We start from the raw sequence: 26,622 nt of genomic DNA, 5'->3' as shown, positions 1-26,622 counted from the left end.
AAAGTGCTTCCTCTCCTCTTTACCTTGTTAACTCAACTTTGACCTCCTAAGACAGCCTTAGCTTACTTCCCCTTCCTGGGTCAAATCCCTTTGAAATTTATGCATTCATTGAATCACATGCCTCTCCTTTGTAGCATTTTTCATGACTGTAATGTTCTATTTAATAATGGGAATAAATCAAGAGGAATAAATAATTGAATAAACAAATTAACAGAACCCAGGTTTGCTTAGTGATGTTGCTCATACATTTTCCCCGTGAATACACTATCTACAAAAGGTACGGTTAAAAGAGCTGAAGCTATTTTAACTGGAAAAAGAGAAATTAGGAAACAGGATATGACAGCTGTCTTTAAATGTTTGAAAAACTGTCTTGTCAAAGAAGGACTAGACATATCCCACATAGCTTCAGAGAACTGAACAAAGACAAATGGGGTGAAAGTCCAGGGAGGCAGATTTCATTGCAGTGTAAGGAAGTGAAATATGTAACAGTGAGACCTGTCCAAATATGAAGTGGGCTGTCTGTTAAGGACATGAGCAAACAAAGGCCGGAGAACACCTGTCAGGGGTAGTGTAGAGGAAATTCCTGTTCTGGAAGGGAAATTGTTAGCCACTTAGGCCTTTCCAAGCCTAACATGCTTCTCTAGGTCTGGGAGAGACTTAAAAGCAAAATTGAATTTGATTATAACTGACCTCGAGGAGAGAAAGCTATGAATAATTGTTCTTATGATGCCCAACTAACATTGGGCTCTTTAAGAAGTATGCCTGCATTTGTGTGTGGCCACTTCTGTGCCCACTGATGAGGTCTCTGAGACCCAGCATTCCAACAGCAGTTAGGGCTGTGCAGCTGCCACTGTGACTAAACAGCAGAGAACACTCTAGCATACAAGCGAACAATTTCCCCCTCCTCCAAGCAGAATCTCTCCCTCTCCCTCTCCCCCACCACGCCCCAGGCCACAAACACATTTCTGTTGTATGCTAGGAGCTACTGCTGTGTGCTGAAATCTCAGTGTGTGCTAACAGATCTCATTCCAAACTACTAATAGAAGCTGTCCATTTTCCCAGCTACTAAAGGCTACACCTTATGCTGAGCACAACATTACAATGTTTCTCTCTCCTCATACAAAAATTTAGATCATGAAAAAGACATTGAAAGAAAAGAAAACTAAACATCATCTTTTAAATACATTATTTCTATCTTAAATTCATAAAAACGAAAGCCTTAAAAATTATGTGGAGTCTGAAAACTAGGAATCCTGATTTTGAAACTGAGGCCAAAAGTTGTCAATATTTGGATGGAGGTGAGCTTGCACAACATCTGTGATTGTTGCTTTCAGCAGGCCCAGGCCTGGACCAGCAATGACAATTTTTCTATAGAGAAATAAAATTTGAATGTCAAATAACCAGTTTGAAAATTTTGGAATATGACCCATTTGTGAACAAATTCAATACATTGTAATGTTGTTAAAATTATGGGCTAAGTTATCATTTATATTTCAAAACACAGTATCCATTTTGCTGTATGATATTTTGTAATCTAATCATTAAAATATTTGTTGAGTGCCTACTATGTGTCAAGCACTATGCTAGGCACTGGGTATAGGGAGGTAAACAAAATGGACATGATCTCCAATGTTACAGGACTTCTAATCCAATTTAGACAAAATAAGCACCAAATTAACACATAACTACAAATTATAACAATAGGTATGAAGGGAAAGGGTCAGTAAGAGAGACTCCTGAAATCAAAGTAGGCTTTTCTGAGGAAGAGACATTTAGCTGAGAAATTAAGAATCAGTGAGAATTAACCTCATGAGGGTTATTAAAAGGACATTCCTGATAAAAGGCATATCCCAAAACTCTGGAGTAGGACAGAGTTAGGCTCCTTTAAGAACTAGAAAGAAAGACAGTATGAGCAAGGGGAAGCCTGAGATGATGCTCGGAGGAAATGCAGGGGAAACTCTGCAGATCTTTGGAAAATTGTTAAGGAAGCTGAAGTTTACTCAGTGCAATGGGAAGCCCCCAAAGAGGGAGTGATGCCATTTATATTCTTAAAACAATCATTAAAAAGGTCAGACATGTGGAGAATGGATTTTGTGGAGGCAAGAATTTTATCTCTTTTTCTATAAGCTCCTCATTCACAAAAATGACAACTTCCAATTTACAACCATATTAATGCAGCATATTTAGGAGTTGTTTCTTTTAAATAATTACAAATGTTTAACATCCCACACATTTTTTGTATACCAGGCAACTCTCTCCTAAAGAACAATACTATCACTAAATGAGTGAAAATTGAAATCTTTTCTATTCAGGTGATATAAATTCTAGCATACGTTTAGAATGAAGACAAATTGCTATTTTCAAAGCAGAGGAAGGAGTCAAAATAATGCCTATATCTGCTTTAGAATTGCTACAAATGGCTTGGCCTATTTTTGTTTTTTTTTTTGTTTGTTTGTTTGTTTGTTTTTTTGAGACAGAGTCTTGCTCTGTTGTCCTGACCAGGGTGCAGTGGCATCATCATAGCTCACTGCAACATCAAACTCCTGGGCTCAAGTGATTATCCTGCCTCAGACTCCTGAGTAGCTGGGACTACCAGTATGTGCCACCACACTCAGCTAATTTTTCTATTTTTTGTAGAGTTATTGATCTCAAGCTCCTGAGCTCAAGCGATCCTCCTGCCTTGGCTTCTCAGAGTGCTAGGATTACAGATGTGCACCACTCTGCCTGGCCTGCTCTGGCATTTTTTACAGCTCTTAATATTTTGGAATATCTGAATAAGAAAACAGACAATCAAAAGAGTACATTTTCTAAAAATTGTCATTATCAACCTTTCCCTTTTTAGATTAACATTTATGAATTAACAGGTATGATATGATTAAAGTGATAATGTGAAAATTATATCCAGCTGAATCTTGGGGCATCATAAATACAGTACTTATCCTTATATCTAAGAATAAATAAATATATATCCCTAAAGTTTTAATTTATATATGTATACACATTTATTTAATAGCACATAGATAATTTCTATTGAATAAAAAATCCTGTATTCTATTATTATTCTATTATACATTCTCAAATCCTTATTCATTTAGTGGTCAAGTATTTTAATCAAATTGATCTCTTTATAAACTCAATATGTATTCATATTATGTTAAATATTCTTAAAATTGCCATTTTCCCCCAAAATAAAGTATTATTTGTAATAAAGATTACTTCCCAGGCACTCAGAATACAGAACCCTATATCAATGTTAAGTTTCAGTCCTGAATGAATGACAATTCTGAAATAGTTTTGGTTGTTTATGGAAGTCACAACCTTTAGAATATAAATCACTCAAAGCACCAGTAAGTACTCTGGATTCCTTTCTGAACAGTCACATCACTGATTTAATTATGCTAAAACTATTTGAAAAGCAAATATAAAATCATAGTTTATCTCCCCCCTCAGACAACTAATATAATACTATTTTTTACCTCCTTTGTTTGAAGCACCAATAGCCAGGCAGTCCTCTTTCCAAAAAAAAAAACAAAAAACAAAAAACAAAAACAAACAGACAAATACAGCTTTAAAAGTAAAATAAGTGCTCATAGCATCATCAATATAAAATTACAAAAACAGGGTGAATTTTATTTAAAACATTTTAAATATAGTTTCAAAAGAAGGAAATAAGTTTGTGTATTCTATTAAGCTCTAATGCTTTAGGAACCCACAAAACAATTATATTATCACCCCAGCCAGCTACTGGTCATAGAGATGGAATCAGAAGCCATGACGGAGATCAAAACAATGAACCTTTGTGACCAGCTACACAAATACAGCAAACCCAGTGACATTGACATTGCCTGGGAACCAGTGCTCAAGACAGAGCCAGTAGTGAGAAGTCAAGAGAGCCTTCGTGAGTAACAGAGCACACAAATCCAGGAGTTCAAAGCAAGTCTTGAATCACATAGATAATGAAGGCAAAAACAAGGCACAGAATCAAGAATCAAGACAAGAATTCAGAATCGTACACATGGTGCACCACACTGACTGTCCCATTAGTCATTTGAGCGAATATAGTTATAGCAAGAATAGTGTGTGATAGGTGCAGATAAATCAGGCCCAGCCATTCCTTCCACCATACTGGTCTTTCCAGACACTCATAATTACATATCCCATTATTTTTTCCCACTATCTATCGGTTGAGCATTAAGGAGGAAAGCCAGGCTGATTGTAGACTACATGAAGAACTTACATTTCCCATAATGTCTAAGTTGTAGTGTGAGTCAGATTTCCATCCTACTACATTAGCTATTGGCTGGACTTCAAGCAGAATCAAAGGACAAAGCAAGTCTGAAATTAGGCATGGGAATGTCCAGTTAGCCAGAGAAGTACTGGAAAACAAAATTAAATGTAAAAACCACACCCTTCTTTTTTTATTTTTTATAGCTTTATCGAGATATAATTCACATACTGCACAATTCACCTATTTGCAGTGTATAATTCAATGGCTTTTAATATATTCACAGACTTATACATCCATCACCACAATCAATTTTATTAATAGAACATTTTTATTACCTCAAAAAGTAACTCCACTCCCCTTAGCCATCACTGCAGGCAACCACTAATTTCTGTTTGTATAGAGTTACCTATCTGAGCATTCATATAAATGGAATCATACAACATGTGGTTCTTTGGACTGGTTTCTTTTACATAACATGTTTTCAAGGTTCATCTGCATTATAGTATGTATGAGTTCTTCACTTCTTTTAATTTATGAATAATATTCTATATTATGGATATACCACATTTTATTTATCCATTCATCAGTTGATGGAAATTTAGGTTGTTTCTACTCTTTGGCTATTATGAATATCATCACTGTGAACATTTGTGTACAAGCTCTTGCACAGACATATGTTTTCATTTCTCTTGAGTATACCTAAGAGTAAAATTGCTGAATCATATGGTAACTCTATGTTTAACTATTCGAACTGTTTTCCAAAGTGGCTGCACCATTTTATACTCCCACCAGCTGTGTATGAGGGTTCCAATTTCTCCACATTCTCACCAACACTGTTAGTATCTGTCTTTTTTATTATAATACCCCATCCCCTTTTTAAAAATCTCAAGCAGATCTTCTGGATCTTTGGATCTAGTCATTGAACCAGTCCTTTAGTTAGAGAAGCCCACTTACAAAGTACAAAATAACTCAGCATACACATGCCTATTGGGCAAGCAGGAAAGAAAAGGCCAGAGCTGTCTGGATGTCTGGGGGGACAAGAGGGAGGGGTACAGAAAGCGACACCCAGTCACCTCTGAATGCAAACACAGAGGAGGCCTGGTGTTACAGCTGCTTCTTCCTGAACTTGTTCCACGAATGGCTAGGGCAGGACATGTGGATCAGAAAAGATGAGCAAGAGTTGGAACATCACTCACGTTAACTGGAGAGAGAATATGGAGCCAAATCAAAGCTCAGACTATTCTCTCCCCCACTCCCATTTGTGTTTTTTCACCAAAGAGCACATTCTGAAACCCTTGAGGATTTCTTTCATCTTTAAAGTTTTATAATTCCATGATATTCTTCTTATAAGTGAACCTTAGATTAATAGTGCAGGGTATCCCTCATATAAACAGAAGACTTTGTCCTATTAAGATTCAGTTTAAATATTTTTAATTTAAAAAAAATATTTTTACTTTTAATGTTTCTTGAAGCTTGTTGTAATATTGTAACTCTATCTATAGCATTAGTGTTTTGTGGAAGTCACTAAAAGTTTCTGAAAGTCCACCTAACAGAAAAGGTGAATAGGGTTAAAAGGGACAAATACAGAATCTATTCCTTGGAAACTATGCTGATTACTTATTTAGCTAGCTAGAGAACTATGCTGATTCACTCTTGAGAATTGTACCATGTAATAAAATAATTTCACTGAATTGCACTGTAATTACCACATTTGAAAATATAGGAAAAGATGAATTAGAGAGATGGAGGATTCAAAATAAGGAGGTCCAATTCCAAACAAAATACCAACCAACCAATTAGAAGGTGTTACATATGCTCTTCCTTATTTAACATGGAAGGAAACTGCAAGTAGTATTTGGCTAATAAGGTACTTTCTGGGCCCTGAAGTTACTAGTTTTTCCATTCAACAGATATTTATTCTGCATCTACTACAAGCCAGAAACTTTGCTGATTACTGTGGCTGCCAAAATAAGTAAGACATAGTTTCTACCAATGAAGAGCAACAGAGGGCTCATCCTGTGCCGGGCAGATGCAAATTTATTATCCAGCTACAATGCCCTGGGATCTTTCTACAGCCATGATAGGAAAGAGTGAGAGTGGAAATGGTGAAGAGGGATGATTTACATTACCTAAGCTGAGGGTGAGAGGAGGACCTGGGTAGGGGGGCATGGGCATTGGGGAGAGAGGACCTGACTCATGAACTGAGCTTCATAAAGAAGTAGGAGTATTTCAGAGAGTGGCAAAAGGCATTTGTGAAAGCATTATAGTATAAAAGTTTTGAAGATTTATAAGGTTTCACTATATGAAACTGTCAGTAGTTGACCATTTTTTGGCCACAAAAATGGCAAATTCATATGTTTCAATCTAATATAAAATAATTCCAATAAGTGTGTAGAGTGAATATTTAGGACCTGTAGAACTTGTTAGAAAATTAGTTGGAATCAGAGTAAGGAAGAGCCATGAAATGTAGTTTTAGTTTTAAGTAGTTTTAGTTTTATCCTATAGGTGATGGAGAAGGCAATTCACAGAATAACTTTTGACAAATGGCCAATAAATATATTTTTAAATGTTTAAAGAATTTCAAATTTATAAGAAAATTATGTATCATTTTCATTGCCACAAAGAAAAAATGTAACATTAATATTCAATGATAATAAGGCTTCCATACAGTGCTGGGTGTTTAAATAGGAATAATCTTTCTGGAAGGCAATTTGAATACACCTTGACCAAGCACTCCACTTCTAAGTCTTTATCTCAAGGAAATAATCAAAGATTTTTAAAAAAATAAGTTTAGCCACCAGGATATACTTAATGTTCAACAATAGGGAGTTGTCTAAATAAATCATGATTCATCGTTATAATTGAACACTATACAGCTACTTTAAATATTTAAATGAATATTTAATAACATCAAAATGCTCATGAAATTTTGTTACATGAAAAAAATTAGGTTATAAAGCAGCACATATATCAGTCAAGGCTCTTAAGAACTAGGTCAGACTGGCAAAATTTGTGTTTCAGAGCCACCATTTCTATATAGTCTGTGACCTTGGACAAATAACCTAATCTCTCTGTAACTCAGTTTCATCATCTGTAAAATGGAAATAATACTAGTCCATACATCAATGGGTTGTTGTAAAAATTAAAGTAGCTACTATACATAAAGCACTTAGAAATTTGCCTGGAATACAAAAAGTACTATCTAAGAGTTAGTTATTGTTAATGTCATTAGTATTTGTTCCTAGTAAATTAGTCAACTTTTAAGCTAATTTAAGAAGCAAAGGTGGGAAGGAGAACCATGCTGGCAAGAACCATACCCAAAGCATTCTGCAGAGCTGGTCCCATGAAGTCACCACTCCAGCTGCCAAGCAGTGACCCCATGGTTTGCACTGCCAACTTCTTGGGTGCTGGACACTGCAGACTGCCTCACAACAGCTGTCTCTGATGCCTCTGGAAACAGGATGCAGCTGCCATCACTGCTGTGCCCTGGCCAGAGCAGATTCTGCGTCATCCCTGCTGCTTTGAGTCACCAGCTCCTGAATCAAAGTCTAAAGAGGATTCATCTGCATGGCTGCACCAAGTGCCCGGTTCCCAGTTGTAAGGAACGTTAAGAAAAAGAACATCAGGCATTTTTATCATATAGAGAAGGCAGATTCTACTTTATAAAACAGAGAAAGCCTCAAACATAGAAAGCAAATTTATACATCAAGCAACAAAAGAATGATAAGTGATCCATCCCGTTGTGGTTTAAAAAATACAGATATAACCTAAATACATTTTTACATGCAAAAAAAGAAAGGACTAAAAGAATATACATCAAATTGTTCATGTTTAACTCTGAATTGATCTCTATGGCTGACTTGACTTTTTTATCTTCTGTCTGTAGCTTCGCAAATCTTCTGTGACATAGAAAAAGCAAGACTGGGCAATATCAGACCTCTATTTTTGAAAAAGAATTGAATTTTTCTAGGTATAGCCATGGATTAGAAAGTGGAAGACTAGGTTCGAGTGGCCATTGTTATCCTGGAGCAGGCTCTTGCTACTCAAAGTCTGGTCAATGGACCAGCAATAAGCAATTCAGCTTAATGCAGAATCTCAGGCCCCATCCCAGATCTACTGAAATTAAGAGATATTTTGATGAATCAAGAGATATTCAGCTGGGCACGGTGGCTCACGCCTATAATCCTAGCACTCTGGGAGGCCAAGGCAGGAGGATTGTTTGAGCTCAGGAGTTCCAGACCAGCCTGAGCAAGAATGAGACCTCATCTCTACAAAAAACAGAAAAATTAGCTGAGTGTGATGGTGCACGGCTGTAGTCCCAGCTACTCGGGAGGCTGAGGCAGGAGGATCGCTTGAGCCCAGGAGTTGAAATTTGCTGTGAGCTGTGTTGACACCGCTACACTCTGGCCAAGGCGACAGAATAAGACTCTATCTGCAAAAAAAAAAAGATGTTCTAGAAGTATAAGCAAGAAGGCTCGACAATGTGAAGAAACTCATGAAAGATTATAAGCCTTAGAAATATTTCCAAATTTAGAAGAAGGCAGGGTCATTAACAGAAACACAAGCTACTGTTAAAACTGGAACAGGAGCCAGTTTTAAAGGAAAAAGATAACTTTGGTTTTTAACATATGAGGTTTGAGAACTTGAAAGATGGCCCAGCTGGGGAAACATAGAATTAGGGCCAGTAAGAAATGTCAAGACTAGGCTTGCAAATTTGAAAGTAATTTAAGAAAAGGAGATCAGATCATGGAAACCATAAAAGTGGATAAGATCGCTAATGGACAACATACAGAGCAAGATAAGAAATCCAAGCAAGATCCATTGGTAATACCTATATTTTGGAGATGGGGGATAAAGAGAAGTCAGAAAATGGATGGCCAAAACTAAGACCAAGAGATTAAAGTGTCAGAGAAAGCAAAGGACAATTATTTCATTATTATCCAATTCTTTCCTCCTTTCATGACAAACTGTGAGTAGTTTACACAATTACACTTATGCTAGAAAGGATAGTAATGGATTGCAGGAGATATTGATTTTAGAAACACAGAATGGCCAAAGTATTGGTGGGGATGGAGGTATGGAAGAAAAGGACACTAATACTTTGGATGTTATAATAATAGATCCCATCATCCAAAGATATCAAAAGTTTTGTAGTTTTTTTAAAGTTTTTATGAAAATTTTACAATTTTTACAGTGTTGCAAACCAAATAAGAGCATGGCTTATCTTTGTTTCATTCATTCATTCAACAAACATTTATTGAGTACTTACTACGAGCCAGGCACGCTTCTCGGTGTTAAGGATATAGCAGTTAACAAAACGGACAAGACACCTCATGAACTTACATTCTAGAGGGACAGACAGACAATAAATAAAAGAAATAAGTAAACATATTATATGTTAGATGGCGATAAGTGATATAGAAGGAAGGGATAAAAGGTTGGATTAAAGGAGACCAACCCTCCTTGGGAGTTGAGTTGCAATTTTAAAAAAGGTGACAGGGAAGACCCCCACAGAGAAGATGAATAGACCTGAAGGAGGTGAGGAAGCCACTCATGCAGATACCTGAGGGAAGAGCATTTCACAACAAGGCTCTGAGGCTAAAGTGTTCCTGGTGTGGTCAAGGAGGCCAGTGTGGCTAGACTGAGGGAATGAGGGGTGGGCAGGAAAAGAGGATTGAGAAGTAAAGGCCCTTGGAGGTTTTTGAGGAGATAAGCAACATTATCTGACTTGGATTGTATCATTCTGAACTGCTATTTTAAAAACAGACTGAAGTAGGAAAACCAGATAAGAGGCTATTGTAAATACCTAGGTAAGAATAATGGTGACTTGGACCAGGTACCTTTGACAGTTTTATCTCTTTTCAGATAGCTACTTTTTTTGTTTTAGTTTCTTCTGATATATCCTACTATAGTAGGATTGGAAGAAGGATAAGAAATTGTGAGTGTAGCAGAGAAAGGAATGCAGAATTCTGAACTCTTCTAGTTATATAATTGTATGTATTTTCACAATTATCTTCAGCCACACAGAATAAAATGTACAAAATATTTAAACATTTAATATGTGTAAATACTTAAATCTTCTAAATTATCTCAGCTTCAAGGAAATGTTTTTTGAAAATCCTAAAAACTATTATCATCACTATATCAATAAATTTATATTTAGGCTAAGGTAACAATAAAAGAAACTGATAATTTATTTTAAAGACATGAGCAACATTTTTGAAATGTAGTCATTGAATAATGACTAGTTCTGAAAGGCATAATTTTAAACCTTCCACTCTTTCAATTCTGTAATTGAAACAAACATGAAAGTGAGATCTAGAGCTGCAGTCCCCAACCCCCAGGCTGAGGACTGGTACTGGTCCGTGGCCAGTTAGGAACTGGGCTGCACAGCAGGAGTGAGCAGGGGGCAAGTGAGCAAAGCTTCATCTGATCTGTATTTACATCTGCTCCCATCACTCGCCATCTTCCCCATGCCCGGGCCATGGAAACATTGTCTTCCATGAAATTGGTCCCTGGTGCCAAAAAGGTTGGGGACCATCAGTCTAGACAGTCCACACACAGACTTGGGTCACATCAGGACATAGTATTTACTTTTTCTATGCATCTGAGACCAAAGTCTCTTATTTATTTGCTGAACGTTAAAAGGATAAATTATTATTTCTTATTCTAAAATACACAGACAAGCAAGTCAAGTTAAATGTTGATTCAGAGAAAAGAGTTGTCAACAGTGTATTAATATTACCCTAGATCTAAAGAGTGTTTTATTGTTTGCAAAGCACTTTTACTATTATTTCATTTGAACCTCACAATATACCCATTAATATCATTATTCTTAATTTATAGATGAAGAAACCCAGACTCAGGGAAGTTGAGAGACTTTACTCAAGGACGTCCAACTAACTAGCAAGTGCCAGAGCTGGAAACAGAACCCTTAGTTCCTGGTCCACTGGTTTTTATACTATACCAACTTGCATTCTTTTCCAGATATAGAACTGGGGAAAAAAATGTTTTTCCTAGGTGTGAATTATCCCAGGTAAGCAAGACCAAAGATGGAGAGCAGTACCTATGGAGAGATACCAACTTGGGAATAATAGTCTTATGGTAAATACTGTTGTCCCCATTTAATGTTGGAAAAACCAAGGAACAGAGGTTTGTTCTAAGTCAAACAGTGGCTCTTTAATTATTTGGAAGTAGTCTATCCTTTAGGCTTACCTTAGTCTTTTTCACTCTTCCTTCTTATGGCTTAGGTGATCTCCTGGCCTGCTCATTAGCACCTCCACCAGAGGGCAGGCAGGGCGGGAGGAAGAGCACTTCAAAAGTTAGAAGAAAGCTTAGGTCATAATCTTAATTTAGGCTTTCGTGTATTTCTAGATTTCAGTTATTAATGTGACCTTTGCCACCATTCTCCTAGGTAAACCCAGAATAAACAATGCAGTAAAGTGATTTCAGAACTGGAAAATGGAATTTCATTACACTTCTGTATATTTTCATGACTAATTTTTCTAAACAATAAATCTTTAAAAAGATAACACTTGAAGACATGTGGGAAGATAGACGGGCAATGAACTAGAACAGACAATTCACAAAAGGGGAAATTCAACTGGCAGTGAACATGGAAAAGTGTTCCACTTCACTAGCAATTAAAGAAATACATGTTTAAAAAAGAAACTGCCATCTTGTATCTATCAAATTAATGAATAATGAATATTAAAAATGAGAATTACTGGTAACAGTGTGGTGAGATAGGCATTTTTGTATATTTTTAGTAAAAATGTAAATTGGTACCATCTTTCTGGAGATAAATCTGACCCTATAGAGAGATTAATCCTGACAGAAGAAAATTAGAGTAATTTCCTACTACACAGGTTGGAACTAAAATATGGTTCTTTTTCCTCTAATCAAGTGAGCTTCTAATCAAGTGAGCCTCTAATCTTCTCTCTTACCCAGAGAACGCAAACTCATGATATACAATAGAACAAAAAGCAAGTTTTATGCCACCTCTTGCAGACTCAGTGGGTTGAGAGATGAGGATCCCTACCCCAGGAGGGAGTAAGGGTTCTAATTCTCACCACTCTAGGGAAGATGTAGAGTGTACACTGATTGTGGGGAGAATTGCAAACATCTGGGAGCCTCTGGGTCTCCCAAGATTACAGTCTCTGCATCATACCCACCAGAAAGGAAAGCAGTACCTTCCACAGGTTCCAGCAGATGAAATACATGGCACTGACCACCAACCTGTTATGCCAGGCTAACCTGGAAAGAGAGAGCCAGAGGGCCTATCTAGATGTAGTCATGGGTCTTATCAACAATGGCCAGGCAAAATGGCCAGGCATGCACCCTCAAATTACACTGTTATAAGCTAGTTGTGGTTTAACAGGTCAAACATAACATCTGCCCCTAAATTAAAACTATTGCACTGTAACAGAGTTGTCTGATCTTTCTTGCAACTTGAAGCCTACTAGTGTCAACTAAATTAAGTTGGCAAAGGAGAGAGTCTCTCCCTTATAACAGGAATTTTCTTAGAAGGGATAGTCCCCACAAAAAGAGAGATTTTCCTAAACTCTCCCACTATCTACTCAGCACAATTTATAACAGGGAGAAATTGGAAACAACCTTAATGTCCAGACAAGAGTATGGCATAAGCAGTTGCCAGGGACTTGGAAGAGGGAGAAATAGCAAGTTGCTATTTAATGGGTACAGAGTTTCAGTTTTGCAAGATGAAAATGCTCTAGAGATCTGTTGTACAACAAGGTGCACATAGTTTAACACTACTGTACTATATACTTAAAAATGGTTAAGACGGGAGAGGAGAGACAGAGAGGGGGAGAGAGAGATGCAACCGTTAACTATTTGACAAAAATGGAAATGCTTATCCTCTAAATAAGAAGTTAAAATACAGAATACAGAGATTACAATTCCAAGACTCCACCCTGTCTTTCCCACTGAACGCAGGTATAAAATGGATGGAATGCATGTAGCAGCTATCTGAGTACTCTGAAAATGAAATGGTAGCAAGCAGACTGATTGGGACAGAAGACCAGAATTTGAAGTCATCCTGAACAAACAGGGAGTTTCCTGTTTTCTATTCCCTCCAGTATCTGCTGCATGGACTCAAGGCAGCCAGAACCCCGAAGCAGGAAGTGGGCATGGAGAAAGAGAGCTCCAGAAGAAGCCTTCTAGCTCTGGCCCAAGAAAGGGGATCCCTAATGCTCAGAGAAAACAGGAGAAACCACCTATTTTTCTTTTCCTTTTTCTTGTCTGTGTTGTCTCATGCCTCAGGCTGCAGGAAATCCAGGAGTAGCTGTAGTTGCAGGAGTGGGGGGCCCAAGTGCCCGAAACTCTGAGGACCTGGATATTGACTGAGAAAAGAAACCAGCTTGGGGTTCTGGGAGAGGAATCATGGTGTCAGAATTGGAATAAAGGACATGATATGGACAAATTGTCTAAAAGACATCCAAGGTGTACTTAGAAATGTAAATCTAGAACTCAGAGAAGAGTTCTGGGCTAGAACTGTCTCCACAGAATCATATGTTTATTTACTTACTTTTCTATTAATAAACTACATAGCACTTTAAAATAGATTATAGACATTTATCAATTCTATAAATCCTTTTGTGTAAGCAGAGTGATCACCTTAACTTTAATATAACACTTTATACAGATAATTCATAAGTATGTGTTAAATGACAAATTTTCCTAACTTGAATTTCTAGCTTTGTGTTATGTATCTTCTCAAACACCTTGCCTTTACCATGATGTAGTGGCTATTGTTGGTATGCTGCCTAGATCCCCTGTACTTGTTGGTGCCACTTTCAGTGAAAAATTGCCCTTGGCTAAATGGGTGGGGCGACTCACCAGGGAGGCTGTGTTCACCCCTCTTCTTTGCCCCTAGCCCCTCCACCAAGGAAGACCACAGCCAATGATATGGAGTATTAGAAGCTAGCCTCCTTGCCTCAAGGTGGGATCAACTCTGTGGTACAATTGCTGCTTTACCAGGGGATTTTTCTCAAACTGACCTCCAGTTAAGGCACATTCTTGCTTGGCTTTTTTCCCCTGCCCAATCCTGTTTTCCTTAATATCTTTATCCTGTGAGTAATCCACCAACAAATCAATGGAACAAGAATCCCCATTTCAGGCTTCACTTAGAATATGACCTAAGACGCATTCTCATTAAACTTGGTCTTCTTTCTGTATTTCCAGTCTGTCATAAATAATATCATCTTCTGAACCTCAATCTAGAAATCTGGAAGTCATCTTTGATCCCAAGTTTGTGTGAATCATCTACACTTAGAAGTTATTTAAAGCTAAATACTCTAGATGTTTTCTTCTTATTACTGAGTAATGGCTAATTACTGAGATTTTCTTATAGTATTCTTTAGTATCTGCTCCACTAAAGAAGTAAAATATAAGATTGTGACAATTCTGAAGATGGAATCTCTTACCAGTAGAAAAAGCAAATAGAATTGTATGTGGTCCCAAGATCTGAGACGTGGCTGCTGAATCAGTGGTCTTCAGATTTCGCTTGCATACTCCCTAAAATAAATTTGAAAAACTTTATATTCCTTCATATATTTTTTAATTTGCATCTAAACTTTTTCATCATAAACTTAATAGTGGCAAATATGTGATTTCTTGTGTACTAAAACTATTGACATGTTTAAAATTAAACTATTAATCACTCTTAAATATAATCAAGAGAATGTAAATAGCATAAAGATTTGCTGTTCACCATTTTTAAAAATACATCAACATGGGAACAGCTTGACTAGGCAAAAAAAAAAAAAATACATCAACAAACTTTAATTGTCATAAATTTCACATCATTTCCTTTTCTCCTTGAACTCATATTTCCATTCTATTTCCCTCACAAAATTTTATCCTAATATGCTATATTTTGATGCTTGGAAATGTTTATTCATTATCATAATTCTTTGCAATAAAAATATATCTACAAATTGAAATATTCTCTGACTCTGTAATGCTGTTATTTTTCTTTTGTATGTTATCATTATAGTTATCACATAGACAAAATTGACCAACCAGCATAAATAACACATTTGGATTAATGTTAAGTATGAAAGGTTAAAATTTTATTGTAACATCTTGTAATGACATAATGGGCCTTTTCTTTTCAATTTTCTTTCAATTAGTTTACATATCTGTGAGTTAATATTAATTATTACTAGAATGCTAGAATTAGTCATCCATTTTATTCCTTCTTTTTTAGAGAAAGTGTCTCACTCTGTCACCCAGTCTAGAGTATAGTGGCGTGATCATGGCTGACTGTAATCTCTAACTCCTAAACTCAAGCAATCCTGCCACCTCAGACTCCATGGGACTATAGGCATGTACCACCATGCCTAGCTAATTTTTTTTTCAGAGACTGGGTCTCACTATGTTGTTCAGGCTGGTCTTGAACTCTTGGCCTCAAGCAATCATCCTGCCTGGGCATCCCAAAGTGCTGGGATTGCAAGCATGAGCCATTGCCTGGCCTATTGTATTCCCTTTTTTAATATAAGTTCTGAAAAAACTTATTCACATAAATGAGTAGACCGGAGGAGTTTTATTATAGCAATGGCCTGCAATTATTTGAACACCTTCAGAGTTACATGACTAAAATCACATAGTAATGTATCATCAAAAATTATTTTTTAATGAGTTGCTAACTGACCACTCAATTAGTTCCTCCTTTAATTTTGTTGAAAGTAAAGAACTAAAAACCTCCTGAGTTACAAAATGACTTGTTATCCAGTTATAATTATGCTCCCCTCTCACCACCCACACTGATAATTTGAATTGTCTTTTTGTTTGGCACTTCAGAGTCTGTTCCACCCCAGGGCGATGTGCTGCTATAAAATCTTAAGAGGTAGAGTGGTAGAGGGAGGGATTGTGCAAGAGTAAGTGAGAAAGGAGAAAGCAGACACTACAAGGGTGTTCTCAGGCAGATCAATTTTAAGGAAAACTAGAAAAGTCAAAGATCTAGAAACTGATTCCAGTAAACCTTTAGGCTCTCATGCCCCTTAGAAATTTTTGTGTACTCTCAGTTATACTACTAGCATTTCCTTTCTTGCATCATACCCTGTTGAAAGAAAGAAAGAAAGAAAGAAAGAAAGAAAGAAAGAAAGAAAGAAAGAAAGAAAGAAAGAAAGAAAGAAAATAGGAAAAAACCCAATAAACCCAAGAGTTATTTTTTGAGAGTTGTAAGAAAAAATAGTTTGATTCCTAAGATAAGACAAAGCCCTCAGGGAAGGGAGTAGAGAGAAGAGGAAGGAGAGGTAGGTTTGTATGGGCCATTCCCAAAAAGTGGTAGAAACTTGAGGTCAGGCCTCTCCTTGCTGAATCAGCACCCTGGTATTGCACTTCATTTATTCAACAAACATTTTTGGCACTTTTTATGTCAGCCTCTGAGCCAGGCCCCAGGGACGCAAAGACCTTTACACTCCTTTTCCTCAAGGAATTTACATCAGCTGATCAGGACTGAAGCTCTTCACTGAGGTGCTCGAGTCTAATTGGCCACCCTCCTATCTTCCTACCAAGGGCTTTTCCATATCCTGGGATTTCTCCCTACATCCCTGTTTCCTGTTCTACCATCCACCAAAAGCTATGTTTGTCTCCTGTCCTCCAGACATTATTTCATGCTTTATAATTCAGAATGTGCCATGTCATAGTGGGTGCTGAAAATGGGTTATAAGGATGCCCAAGATAGTTAATTCTTCAGCCCCTCAATAATTCAAGGGAGACATCTGAGACCTAGCCACCAAGTCACTAAGAGGCCAGAGTTTGGTTTCCTCTAGGCAACAAGAAGCTTCTTTCAGTGTTCTGTACAAATATTATTGTATTTTCATGTGTGCCCTCTTGTCAAATATGTTGGGGAGCACTGTAAATTAATTTATCCAAGTATGAACCAAGAAGTCTAAGCAGATGTCCAAATGCACTGCCTAGAAGCTACATCTGGCTTAGAGATATCTTTGGTTTAGCATAAACAATGTTGATAACTTTAAAAAATTATTTATTTGCAACATTTAAAAATTTCACATAAAAATCTAGATGTCTGGCTTCTTGAGAAAAATTGACACCAAGCTGTATTCTCTTATTGGAATAGTCAGCTGGCAATGAGTAACAGCTGCCCTCTCAAGACAGAAAATGCCCATTCCACATTACCTGCCTTCTACTTTCACCTGCATTATTGCATGCCCTCCCCATCCCCATCATCACTTGAGCTTCTCTTACACTAGAGTATAATCCACCTTCACATCACCTTCACACTTCACATACATGCACAAAACCCCTCTGTCTCAAAACCCCTCTGACAATACCTTCAAAAGCAGAACATTAGAGAAGCAATTTATTTTTATTCTAAAAATAATATGTATGCACTATAGAAAATTTAGAAAAGGATTAAAACAAAAGGAAAAATTATTAAATAACCAGTGAATCTTTCTGCCCCCAAATAATCACTGTTAAACCTTAGAATGCATTTTTCTGCCTTTTTCTATTGTTACATTCAAGGCTACATATGTGGCCTTGTTCTGGATGGGCTTGTATTTTTGTATATTTCAAAGCCATTGGTATTATTTTTCTTCGTGTTTAAAACCATGATGTTTATTTGGCAATCATGATTTCCTATAAATAAAAATCATCTACTTCTAACTTTATTGTTTAATACAATATTACATACATTGAACCTCATATATAATAATATTTAAATTGATTTAGAACCCATTACATGCACTAACCCTGTGTAACATTTTTAATTTTTTTTGGAATTGGTATGAGCTTCTCATAGAGCATATTAAATGCTTTGGAGTTTAAATAATAAAATCTATCACTCAGTTCTAGTAGAGAGCAGTATACTATCACTTTTGGTTTCAGAATTTGAGATGTCTGCAATAGCCAATTTCAGATGACTGTCAATTGGATGTGGCCTATAGTTGTACCATGTCATTTGCCTATGTGTGTACTGAAAAACACTTGAGAGATAGCTGTTTAGATGATGAGAACAAGGACCAAACACCCCTTCTCTCCACCTGCCTCTGACACCTGGGAACTAAATTAGCCCCTAGACTTCAAGAAAAGAGAAGTAAGAACTGACCAAGATTAAGTTTCTGTCATCTCTCATTAACTTCCTACTGGGGCTTATGTAAAATTAAGTTCATAGCATTATAGGCATATAGAAAAATAAGGTGATATTTCTTGGATGTCTGAATTTATGGAGCTTCATCTTTGCTTTGCCTGTTGTTTTTCCCTAAAAAAGCATTCTGCATGGGTACTTCCATTTTTCACAGAAGCACATTTGAACATAAAAGTAAAATTTCTAAAAACTTTATGGAAATTGTTGAAGTATAAACAGTAGTTGTCTCTTCTGTTTTAACTGTGATTGATAAGTTTTCAGAGATTTAAGATGCCACTGATAAATGCAGCCTGAGAGAGGGGAAATCATGAATTAAAAATTTTTTCCTTTTCTTTCCGAGTAAAATAAAAAAATATCAGAAAAAGTTGTTCTTTTAATGTGGTTCTTTTTGGACAAATATAAAATAATGTTTACTATGAGGTTTGTTTTTTTTTCTTATCCTGTTTTAGGCCTTTTTTTTTTTTTTGTAGGTTGTACCAGCTTCAATAGCATTATAAACAATTTGAACCAACAATTGTCATAATTAATCCTATTTTAAAGTTAGTCCATATTGGACTTTTCTTTCCTAGGCTATTTAGGCATTGATTATTTTAGCATACGTTTACAGAATGCCTGCCGTGTGCCAGGCATTACGCTAAGTGCTGAGGGAAAAGGATGAACTAGACACAGTCCTTTCCCTCTAAGAGGTCTCAGTTTTAAGAAAGACAGACAATTGCACTACAGAGCGATGATGAAGTGGGATTTAGAGTAAGAAGAAGTATACAGTGGGGTGTCAGAATATGCAACAGGAGCACATTGACAAAACACAAAACTGGAGAAGTGAGCACAAATCAAGAAAGGAGATGGTGGCTGAGTCTTAAAGGATGAGTAAGAGTTTTCCACATGAAGAAGTAAGGAAAACCATTCTAAGCAAGAGGTGCAGTATATGCAGAGTTATGAAAGTGTGATGAGAAAGCAAGGTGATGGGACTTGAGTATGCATGGAAAAAGAAAAAAAAAAAAAAAAAAAAAGAAAGCAAGGTGAGTTTAAAGAAGTAAAACTGGTTCAGCATGACCAAGGAGTTAAACTGGAGAGAGGAAGAGTGCTGGCAGATAAGGCTGAACAGAAGGGCAGATGTCAGATGATAAAGAATCTTTTATTTCATGTTGATGGTTTGAATTTCATTCTGAAGGCAATGGGAATTCATTGAAGGTGTTTTAACAGCAGAAGGTCATGATTGTATTTGTGTTTTAGAAGGTCAATCTGTTGGCAGAATTAAGAATCATTATTGGAAACAGGGAGACCAGCTAGCAAGCTGGTGCAGGCACCCAGGTAAGAAATGATAGTGGCCAGGACTTTCTGGTCATCGTCATTATAAATGTTTCTGAAAATGTTTAACCTCATTCATTGGTGTGAAATTCAGATTAAAACAATACTCATTCTTATTTTTGAGTCCTAAAATTTTAAGTTGAAATCTTTCCACCCTCTTGAATGAAAAAGATTCTAAGGGTCTTGTCTCAATATTCAGTACATCTTTTTCCGAATCATAAAACCACCATTTGCTGAGAAGGTAACAATAAAATGGGGATGTGGTTCTTTAGAACTGCAATAATTTCACATATCTGTCACCACAATCTGTTACACCTGTTCATACACCCACCTCTTGTCATTATTAATAGTCCTTTGCTTTCTCAATTTTCCATTCGAATCTGAGTTTTAAAAAAATAAGCTGACCACCAAATTGGGTGAGTCACTCTTATAGTCAATTCTTATTGTTAGTGAAGTGTCACTTTTCACTTTTTAAAAATAACAATAGTTATCCTAAATGTCCAAAAATGTGGTTAAGTAATATCATCCTTCTTTAATGTAACAGAATAAGGCAAGGGAATTGTAGTGCAATATGAATTTAAATTTAGGACTCAAGGTGTGTACTATGATAGGTATGATGTAAAGTGTATTCACTGTCTCAGTTTGCACAAATTTGAATCAAATTGGAAAGGCACTGCTCAATTGACTTTATAGAGATAAGTTGAAAAACATAATATTGCATTAGTTGGAAACTTTTGCAAGCTTATTGAATAAATTCATAATCCTATGAGACATATTTAGGCATGCTTTTAACTCAAACCTTTCCTTTTCTCCAAATGCCCTTGAATTTAATATTAAATTATTGTCATTATAACAAAATATTTAGAGTTCTGTTACCAGTGGCACTTAATGATAGTAGTCAACTAAGACTGATGAGAAATAGTTTGAGAAATTCCTGATTCCACTAACAATTTCATAAGAGAGTCAGAATTTCTAAGACAGAAAATTGGGCCTTGATTTATATAATAGATGAGTTCTTGTAATTTGAATTTACAAAGGAACTCATGGAGATTATTTTGTTCAACTTCCTACTATTAAGGAAGTGAGGACTAGAGAATTCTCTGATGTAACCACTGTGACAAAACTAGTTGGTAACAGCTCTAGAATCTAGGACAGAGCTCTTCCCAAGCATCCCTGCCCATCTTTTCCATTACCTTATCACCAACTTAGTTGAACCAGAGAAGTTTCAACTAGAGAAGTTCTCTTTTATAAAGTTAATAACCAGCCTCTAAATTACACTATATTTTGTATAAATTCTGAGAATCATATCTTTATTCAGTATACTTACAGAAAAATATATTCAAACAATTACATCTGTCAAATTTGAACCAAAAGGGTTTGAAGGTTCTGTGAGGACGTATCAGTCTGAATTGATCAAAAGAGTAGAATTAAAAATAATTTGAAGTAAATAGCAATGAGACTAATCTGACCATGTCTTGCTGATAGACATTAACGATCCCATTTTAATAACTGGATATCAATGACAGGTAATCAGATGTCTAAATTGAGTTATTCTATCTCACCCTGCATCAATGCCGCTTAAAGACCAGCCACTTCTATCTAATTTGTGATTTTTGAAAGTTCTAATTATGGTGTTACTTTGATTGTGAAAATCTCTAGCAAATGGAAAGAGGCCTGGCAGGAAACTGCACCAGAGGTTTCACACGGAACCCCAAACAGGAACATTCTCTGGCTTTCTACTTCCCCATCTTCCATCATCATGGACTGTAAAAAGAACTGTGGAGATCGTCACACTAAAAACATGATATACAAGAGTCCTTGGACTTATTGGGATTCTTGGTCTTTGTACATAGTATTCAAACATATTTAATTCTTGGCCGCTAAGTTCCTTTGTTACAAATGTATGTTGAGAGTGCTTAGAATTGAGGAACATGTGGCTGCTCAGTGACATTCATTTTCATATGGGCTGGGTGGGGCCCTGTGCTAAGGGAAGTTCAAAGCCATAAACAATTACTCAAGTCCTTGTGGCTAAGCCATTATAATCTAAGAATTAGGCTGCTCATTAAAGAAAAACTTACCCTCTGAGTCCTAGTCATGTACTGGAAATCCCTTTCATAAAGTGGTGGCTCCTCCTAGTCAATAAGGGAAGGGAACTGATATTTGAGCACCTGCAGTGTGTCTTACATGTTTCCTCATTCTCACAATAGCTCTCTGTAAGATATGTATTACTCCACTTCACAAATGAAGGAACAAATTCTGAGTAATGAAGAAAATTGCTCCAGGTCATATAGCCAGAAGACTGATCTGTCTGAACTCAGAGTTCGGGTCCATTCCACCATTCTCTGCTTTTTCCCCAATATAAGAAGAGCTAGAAGATTTCTAAACCTTCATTCGGTGAAAATATATTGTAAACTCCAATGTCTTTTTTTGTGTTTTTTTTTTTTGAGACAGAGTCTTACTTTGTTGCCCAGGCTAGAGTGAGTGCTGCAACGTCAACCTAGCTCACAGCAACCTCAAACTCCTGGGCTCAAGCAATCCTACGGCCTCAGCCTCCCGAGTAGCTGGGGACTATAGGCATGCGCCACCATGCCCGGCTAATTTTTTCTATATATATTTGTTGGCCAATTAATTTCTTTCTATTTTATAGCAGAGACGGGGTCTCGCTCTTGCTCAGGCTCCTTTAGAACTCCTGACCTTGAGCAATCCGCCCGCCTCGGCCTCCCAGAGAGCTAGGATTACAGGCGTGAGCCACAGCGCCTGGCCTCCAATGTCTTTTGAATGTGAAGAGAGTTGACCTTGTTATGATGCCATATCATGCCCTGTGCATTTTATCTGCAAAATCTGCTGGCTATCCTTAGTTCAAAGAGCCAGAAAAATCTCCCTAGCTATGACTAACTCACTCTAGGGTGGGTATTTAATACATGCAATTTGATGATGACTGGAGAACATGTGCTTCACAGCCATCAAACCAGACCTAATTCCAGCTTCATTGCATTGAGGTTGTCAGGTGCCAAAACAAGTGATGACAGGGGGCCAAGGCAGATGTTATGACAAATTAATAAGGAAGGCTGCAGGCCAGAAAAGAGTCATAAAGTACTTGAAGCATACGTTGAAGCATAATTTCAAGTCATCTAACATTGACTGAAAGAGGCTGCCAGAAAGTAACCCAGTTTTGACTAAAAGAGCCACAGAGACAAGACAGCTGAGCTCCCAGAAGGATCTGGTTTTATCATCAGTAGTTTCACTACTGTCTGGCTAAGCATTGGGGCTGGCTTTCACATGCAATGGGATCATGTAAAACGGAACATTAGGTCATGTCCAGTTTACTAGAACCAGTAAGTGTGTTCTACATTTAGAAGAAGAGGAAGAATTTCTAGGCCCCTCCCCCCTTAAAAGGCCACAGGACAGCCTAGAGTCAATTAGAATGATAATGTCCTGTTTTTACTTACCCTACTTATACCTGGAAACAATCTCTAGCACTACATGGGGCACATGTTTATATTACTCAACTTGGAATAATATCAGTAGCAGAGTATTTTCATCATATTCACATAGATAAATACTAAAGACCTGTCTAAATGTGAAGCTTCACACATATTGAGGTACATTTCATCAGTGCAAACTGTCTCCCAGATATGCTTATTACTGAGTGCAATGATGTATATTAAAGAATCTTAAGAATAAATGTGTTATAATATAAATAAGTAAAAACTTAAAGGTTTTTATCAAAAACCAAAGGACATGCAGACAGCATTTTATGATGTGAAAAGAAGTTCACCATAACACTGATAAAAAAAGATGTGCAAGATAAAATTGCAATAAGATCACTTTTTTGCTTCTAATATTTTGAAAATTACAATATTCAAGGCACAAAAGGGTACAGTGAAATGGGCTTTCTCATACTCAGCTGGTAAAAATATTAATTATTAGGAGTTCTCTGGAAAGTAATTTGTCAGCATATTTCAGAAGGTTTAAAATGTTCATACTGCTCCTGAAAGTATAATAGTAATCAGAAACTCTGAGGGTGGGGCCAATCTGTGTTTTAAAAAACTGTCCAGGTGATTTTGATGTACATTTAAGTTTGAGAACCATTTGCCCTGAGAACTCTTACTCCCATGGCTTAATGATCATCTGTAATAGATTAAATTTTTATGTTCCCCCAAAATTTATATTTTGAAACCTAATCCCCAATGTGATGTTATTTAGAGGTTCCTAGGGAGGTGATGAGGTCATGAGGGCAGAGCACTCATGGTACTAATTCCTTATAAAAAGAACCCCAGGGAGCTCCCTCACCCCTTCCATGATGTGAGGTAACAGTGAGAAGGCAGGGGCTATGAACCCTCTTTAGACACTGAATATGTTGGTGCCTTGATCTTGGACTTCCCAGCCTCCAGAACTGTGAGAAACAGATAATCAATGATACATTCTATGGTATTCTCTTATAACACCATGAACAGACTAAGACACCATCTCTAAGCAACATCTGTACTTCAGATGTGTTTTCTGAATTTCAGGTCCATATAACCAACTACTCATTTGATATTTCCATTTTGATAGCTCATAGATACTTTAAAACGAACATGTCTAACATTATGTTCAGATATTTCCCCCCCAAATCTTTTCTGCTTCCAGTAATCCCAATCTCCACAGATGGCACTATCATTTCTGCTAAAGCCAGGAACCTAGGTGTCATTGCTGACTCCCCCCCACAGTTTTCCACTTCATCCCCATACCCAATCAAGCACTATTGCCTAAAAGTATAAGATATTACTATGGACTGAATTGTGTTCCCCCCAAACTCATATGCTGAAGCCTTAACACCCAATGTGACTGTATTTGGGGTCTTTAGAAGGTAATTAAAATTAAATGAGGTCAAAAGGATGGGGCCCTAATACCACAGAACTGTGGCCTTATAAGAAGAGGAAGAGGCCGGGCGCGGTGGCTCACGCCTGTAATCCTAGCTCTCTGGGAGGCCGAGGCGGGCGGATTGCTCCAGGTCAGGAGTTCGAAACCAGCCTGAGCAAGAGCAAGACCCCATCTCTACTAAAAATAGAAAGAAATTAATTGGCCAACTAATATATATAGAAAAACATAGCCGGGCGTGGTGGTGCATGCCTGTAGTCCCAGCTACTCGGGAGGCTGAGGCAGCAGGATTGCTTGAGCCCGGAGACTGAGGTTGCTGTGAGCTAGGCTGACGCCATGGCACTCACTCTAGCCTGGGCAACAAAGCGAGACTCTGTCTCAAAAAAAACAAAACAAAACAAAAAAAAAACAAAAAAAAAAAAAAAGAAGAGGAAGAGAGGCTGGGCACTATGGCTCATGTCCGTAATCCTAGCACTCTGGGAGGCTGAGACAGGAGGATTGATTGAGGCCAGGAGTTCAAGACCAGCCTGAGCAAGAGTGAGACCTGTCTCTACAAAAAATAGAAAAAATTAGCTGGGTGTAGTGGTGCATACCTCTAATCTCAGCTACTTGGAAGGCTGAGGCAGGAGAATCACTTGAGCCCAGGAGTTTGAGGTTGCAGTGAGCTATAAGGAGGCCACTGCACTCTAGCCAGGGTGACAAAGTGTCTCAAAAAAATAAATAAATAAATAAAATAAGAAAAGAAGAGGAAGAGAGCAAGATCGCTTTCTGTATCTCTCTTTCCACACTATGTGAGGACATGGCAAGAAGATGGTCATCTGCAAGCCATGAAGAGAGCCCTGACCAGAGACTGACCCTGCCAGACCTTGATCTGGCCCTTCTGGCATCCAGAACTGTGAGAAAATAAATTTTGTTTAAGCCACCCACTCTACGGTATTTTGTTATGACAGCCTGAGTAGACTAACAGAGATATCTATAAACTGTCCATTTCTGTTCATCTCTACTGCTGCCATCCTTACGCAGACTACCATCATCTCTTGCCTGGACTATCACAATAACTTTGTAAAGAGTTTCCCTCTAGATTATTCTCACTTTCTTCAAATCATTCTCTATACCCAACTAGAGAGATATCATCATCAAATTTCTATTTCAAATCTTTCAATGGCTTTCCATTGTCTGTCAAATAATGCCCAAATATGTAACATAGATATGTCAGGATAATATAAGAAATATATTAACTAGAGATCCCAAACCCTACTCCAGTATACTGATCCCCTTGTCCCTCCTTCTTTAAACATTTGCTGCCCTCAGTGTTTGCATCGCCTCACTTGCACACCCCCTGGTTTACCTGCTCTGTCACTTTTTGGCCATGCTGGAAAATATATGGCTGCTCTCCCCAGCCCACTTGGGATGACCTTTATCTGTGAAGCTATGCTCAGGTCTAACTCTCCAGAAGCCTGTGCAGGCCCCATACTATACTCTAACTCAGCAAGCATATTGTCCTCACTTTTCTGATGCTCAGCCTGTTACTTTTTTGGTTTAAACTTAAAAGCCAAGAATTTGAAGTTTCTGTGCTTGGCTTTCTTTGTAGCACACCCTCTGCCTCTTGGGGAAACACCTCTTGGTTTACAGCCCAAGTGGTGAAGGGCTGAAGGTTAACATAGTTCTGGGATTAAAAGCATATCCACTAATACTTTATAAATTACCTTAATGCACTGGGTAAAATGTCTCATACTATTTGGACTCTGTGTACAGCTCACCACTCCCTCAGCTCTCTTGGGGAAAAGCCATGCAGACTTTTAGTTCCTCATATAAACCACGCTCTCTCCCACCTTTGGGCCTTTGCACATACGGATCCATTCACCTGGAATACTTTTCTTTTTCCCTTCCCTTTGCCTGTTCAACCTTCATTTCTCAATTTAAACATCATTTTCTTAGGAACAGCATTTTTGACCACTTTTATGCAAGGTTAGGTCTCCTGTCATATATTCACAGCATACTTAGAATTTCTTTCAACTTACAGTTTATGTACCTCTAATTACTTTTCCTTATTTGTTTAATTCTATCTATTTACCTATGTTTAGTGGAA

The 26,622-nt window shown here is 37.4% G+C and overlaps 1 protein-coding gene and 1 long non-coding RNA gene across 3 annotated transcripts in view; both read right to left on the bottom strand.

Moving 5' to 3' along the window:
* GSAP (gamma-secretase activating protein) overlaps positions 1 to 26,622 on the bottom strand; it is a 191,312-nt gene that overhangs the window by 114,481 nt on the left and 50,209 nt on the right. The gene's annotated exons all lie outside the window — the stretch shown is intronic.
* Positions 8,592 to 26,622, bottom strand: part of LOC142872920 (uncharacterized) — a 29,757-nt gene continuing 11,726 nt past the window's right edge. The window contains exons 2-4 of the long non-coding RNA XR_012921016.1: positions 14,674 to 14,764; positions 11,444 to 11,541; positions 8,592 to 8,660 (exon numbers count right to left, since the gene is read on the bottom strand). This is a non-coding gene — a long non-coding RNA (uncharacterized LOC142872920). The remainder of the gene's footprint in view (positions 8,661 to 11,443; positions 11,542 to 14,673; positions 14,765 to 26,622) is intronic.

This window comes from Microcebus murinus, chromosome 9 (genome assembly GCF_040939455.1).
Source record: "Microcebus murinus isolate Inina chromosome 9, M.murinus_Inina_mat1.0, whole genome shotgun sequence".
Taxonomy (NCBI): domain Eukaryota; kingdom Metazoa; phylum Chordata; class Mammalia; order Primates; family Cheirogaleidae; genus Microcebus; species Microcebus murinus.
This window is presented reverse-complemented; position numbering and strand designations above follow the sequence as displayed.